Raw genomic sequence first — 4901 nt, forward strand, 5'->3', positions numbered from 1 at the left:
CAACTTTTTTTTTTTTTAAGATTTTATTTATTTATTCATGAGAGACACACAGAGAGGCAGAGACACAGGCGAAGGAGAGGCAAGCTCTATGCAAGGAGCCCAATGTGGGACTCGATTCCAGTACGTTGGGTTCATGCGCTAAACCAAAGGCAGATGCTCAACCAACTACCAAGGCACCCAGGTGTCCCTACAATGTCTTATTTTAATGCATTTCTACCTCTGCCCAGGAAGCTTTCCCAGCCCAATCCTAAACTCAGTGATCACCCATGCAGAGTGCTCCTGCAAGTGTCCTGTGCACACATCTCTTTGCCTTGCCTCCCTCCACAGACATGATCTGTGGAAGAATCTTGTCAAGATGGCACTTGGGCCGAGGGCAGAGCAGCAGAAACAACAACGTACCCATTTTTAAGGATACCAAAATGTGCCGCGCTCACTTCTGCAGCACATGTACTAAAACTGGAATGATAACAGAGAACCTCAGCCCTGCCCCCGTGTAAGGAGGACACCTAAATTCATGAAGCATTTCCTATTAAAAAAAAGAATACCGAAATGTTTAATAACTTGCCTAAAACCATGTGATTAGTCAGTAGCAGAACTAGGAATCCAATCCGGGGACTCCTCTCGCTATACCAGGAAACAGCGACTTGGAAGAGAAATGTGTCCTGGCCCAGGGAAGAGGTGACAGTCCAGAGGTAGGTGAGATTAGTTTTTCTCGTCGCCTCTAATTTCCTTTCATTTCCATACCCTGGCTACCTGCTAATGGCTTGGCAGAAACTTCAAAATTAAACTTGTGAGAGCAATCACTGTTATTGGACCTCTAGGCAATTATAGTAGCTGTCAAAGGTTTTAAAGCCAACATCCAGCCTGACCCTTTCCAAATGACTCAAAAGTGGCATTTTAATGAGAAATGAAAGCAGAAAAGGTGTTTTTAATTTTTTTTTGAATTAGAGGCTTTTTTTTTTTTTTTAATGGACAAAATGGCACTGAATTTTGCTGCTTATCCAAAGGATTGTGAGACAAGGGAGCAGAGCCCAGGGCTGTTGACTTTTGTTTGTAACTGTGCTTCCTTAGCCTCTCCCACTGGAGCCTATTAGGAGAAGCCCCACAGAGGGGTGTTGAAGGATTAGTCCCCATCAGGCTTTATGCTCATGAGTGCACTTGGGATAGCTGAATTACCAGCACTGGTCAATCTGCATTTTCTTCTTTATCTCTGGGTCTGGTCAAGGCTAACTTACAAGGTGCCAAGATTGAGCTACTTTTAAAAATCGATGGATTGATGGATCGATCTTCCAGCCTTATTGAGATGTAATTGGCATGTAACATTGTGCAAATTTAAGCTGTACAAGGTGATGATTCGATACATGCATATACTGCAAAATTATTAACCACAGTGAGGTTAGTTAACACTTCCATCACTTCACATAATTACCATCTTTTGTTTTGTAGTAAAAACATTTAAGATCTACTCTCTTAGCATCTTTCAAGCAGTCTGTAATACAGTGCTGTTAACTGTGGTCACCATGCTGTCCATTAGACCCCCCCCCCCAAACTTATTCATCTTACAGCAATAAGCTTATCTTAAAAGACTATTTTAGTGGTACTTTTTAATTTTCTAAAAAATATTTATTTATTTATTTATTTATTTATTTATTTATTTATTCATTCATTCATTCATTCATTCATGAAAGACACAGAAAGAGAGAGAGGCAGAGACACAGGCAGAGGGAGAAGCAGGCTCCATACAGGGATCCCAATGTGGGACTCAATCCCAGGACTCCAGGATCACACCCTGGGCCAAAGGCAGGCCCTAAACCACTGAGCCACCCAGGGATCCCCAGTGGTACTTTTTTTAAAGACAAAATTCACTCACCGTAAATGCACCCCTTTAAGGTGTACCATTCAGTAGGTTTTAGTACAATCATCACCACTATTTCCAGAACATTTTCATCATTCCAAAAAGAAACCTGTACCCATTAGCAGTCACTTCCCATTCCCCCTTCCTCAAGTGCCAGGGTGAGCTGGGGGCCTGAGGTTATGGGGGCCTGTAGGGAGCATCTAGGGCTGAGGGGTCAGCCTGGGGCAAGCTGGTTCTGGTGTCCTCAATTCACTCTCCTTTCATGGGGGACGGGTGTCTCTGCACTCGGCTACCTGGACTCGGGAGAAGGGATGGGGGTCATGTAAATTTATCTTTCCTATCTCCTCATTGTGTCTTTTATTTCTGTGCTTCATGCTTCACCCAGGTGCTAAAATCCCTCACCTGGAACCCACAGATCTTTAGAAGGTATTTTCCCGTGCAGATAGTTGTTCAAATTGACATCTCTGGGGAGAGGAACACAGAAATTTCTATGCTGCTGCTGTTTTGCTAAGGTCACACCCTCTCATTGTAGTCTTGATTCTATTTTCCTAATGAATCATGGTGTTCAATGTTTGTTTTATTTTATTTTATTTTATTTTATTTTATTTTATTTTATTTATTTTATTTTATTTTATTTTATTATTTTTTGAGAGAGAGAGTTTGTGCACATATGTGAGCAGGGGTGGTGTGTGGCCGGGGGGGGGGGGGGGGCAGAGGGAGAGGGAGAGAGAGAAACCTAAGCCAGCTTCACACCCAGTGTGGAGCCCTATACAAAGCTCCATCTCATGACTCTGAGATCATGACCTGAACTGAAATCAAAGAGTCAGACTCAGTTGACTCAACGGAGCCACCTAGGCCTCCCGCATGGTATTAAGCATATTTTAAAATACTTATCAGTCATTTGTATATCTTTGGATATATCTAAATGTCTATTTAGATCCTTTGCCCTTTTTTAATATTGGACAGTTTACCTTTTATTGTTGAGTTGTCAGAGTTCTCTATATATTCTGGATACAAATCTGAGATATGTGATTTAGAAATACTTCCTTTCAATTTATGGGATGTCTTTTCACTTTCTTGGTAGTTTTTGAAACATAAAAGTTTAGAATTTTAATGCAATCCAATTTACCTATTTTTAAAATTTTGTTGCTTATGTTCTAGTGTCATATTTCAGAAACCACTGCTTAATCCAAGGCCATGAAGGTTTATGCCTATGATTCTCCTTGAAGAGTTTTATAATTTTAGCTTTTAAATTTAAGTCTTTGATCCATTTTGAATTAATTCGTGTCTCTGGTGTGAGGTAAAGCTCTTACTTCATTCATGTGAGGCTAGGGATCCAATTTTTGTATGTGAATATCCAGTTGTCTAGCACCATTTGTTAAAAAGACTATTTTTTTCCCCTCATTCAGTCCTCAGGGCATCCTTGTCAAAAGTGAGTTTACTATAAATGTATGATTTTATTTCTGAACTGCCAATCTTATTCCATTGATCTATATGTGGTACTTATACCAGTATCTTTTTCAAGATTGTTCTGGTTTTTCTGGGTCTCTTGAAAAATTCTGGGACCTGTTTGTCCATTTCTTCAAGAAAGCCAGGATTTTTGTAAGGATTGCACTGAATTTGTAGAACACCTAAGGGTGTATTACCACAATGATAATATTAAGTCTTCAATCCATGAACATTGACTGTCTTTCAATTTACTTAGGTCTTCTTTAATGTCTTTCAATGATGTTTTGTAGTTTCCATTGCATGAAACTTGTATTTCTATTGCAAAATTTATTCCTAAGTATCTTATTCTTTCTGATGCTAGTGTAAAAATAATCATTTTTCTTAATTTCATTTTTAGATTATTCATTGTAAGTGTATACATTGTATGATTGATTTTTGTATATTGATCTTGTGTCCTACAACCTTGCTGAAGTTATTTATGAGAACTATAAGAACCGTGTGTGTGTATTTTTTGATATTTTCTATAGACAATCTAAATAAATTTTATTCCTTTTCATTGCCTAATTTCTCTGGTTAGCACCTCCCGTAGAATGTCAAATAGAAGTAGTAAGAGCAGACACCTTGTCCTGTTCCTGATCTTAGATGAAAAGCACAGTCTCACCATTAATTGTGATATCACTTGTGATGTTTTCTTAGATGCCCATTATTAGGTTGAAGAAATTCTCTTCTAAGAAGGTTGAGCATATTTATCATGAAAGGGTGTTGGGCTTTGTCAAATGCTTTTTCTGCAATTATTGTGATAATCGTGTTTTCCCCCTCTTGATTCTACTAATAGTGTATTACAGTGATTGATTTTCATATGTTGAACTAACTTTGCATTTCTGGGATAAATCCCATTTGGTCATGGTGTATAATCCTTGAGTTACTCTTCAGGTCTCCCCAGACCATGGACTCTAAGCCATATTGGACACGAAATGCCATTTAGGGACACTGAAGCCATTTGTTTTACCCTGTTATTAAATATGAAAATAACCTGACTTCAACAGCTGGATTGTGTTCAAATTAAAATACCTCCACCTGACCTTTTTGAGCACCATGACTATGTAATGTTATCTCTAGGTCCAAGTGCTGGACACAGTCTGGTGTATAGTAGGCATGCGACTGGTGATTTTTGAATGGATTAATTTGCACACACAGGAAAAAAAATTAAAAACAGCTTTGCCTCTTTGGGGGGACCTCTTCTATAGTTCTGAGCTCTGAGAGGTGTGAGGTGAGGCTCTGGAGCAGCAAATATACCACACATAGTAGGTTTGCTCTAAGTACTAGCGATGAAATCCTATCTTCTGATCATGCAGATTGGCTTGAGAGGTGAAAGAAAAGCAGCTGAATTTAAAAATCAGGAATTTTCTTTGAGTATACTTAATCTGATGGCTGTTATATGTATTTCTGATTGCTAGATGTAAATACAACACTTATTCCTCCCCCACTTAGTTTTTTTTTCTGTATTTTTCACAGCTTTGTGTTTGTGAGGATAATGCCAACCTTGACCATTGTTTTCTTCCTTAATGACTTATACAGTCCATGGCAGCAGAATGTG

At 38.9% G+C, this 4901-nt stretch overlaps 1 non-coding gene across 1 annotated transcript; it reads left to right on the forward strand.

The window, feature by feature from the left end:
- The first annotated feature begins 426 nt into the window (after positions 1–426).
- LOC112907179 (U6 spliceosomal RNA) lies at positions 427–534 on the forward strand. The gene has a single exon (XR_003232734.1). It is a non-coding gene; the product is annotated as a U6 spliceosomal RNA (small nuclear RNA).
- The last annotated feature ends 4367 nt before the right edge of the window (positions 535–4901 follow it).

This window comes from Vulpes vulpes, chromosome 13 (genome assembly GCF_048418805.1).
Source record: "Vulpes vulpes isolate BD-2025 chromosome 13, VulVul3, whole genome shotgun sequence".
Lineage (NCBI taxonomy): Eukaryota > Metazoa > Chordata > Mammalia > Carnivora > Canidae > Vulpes > Vulpes vulpes.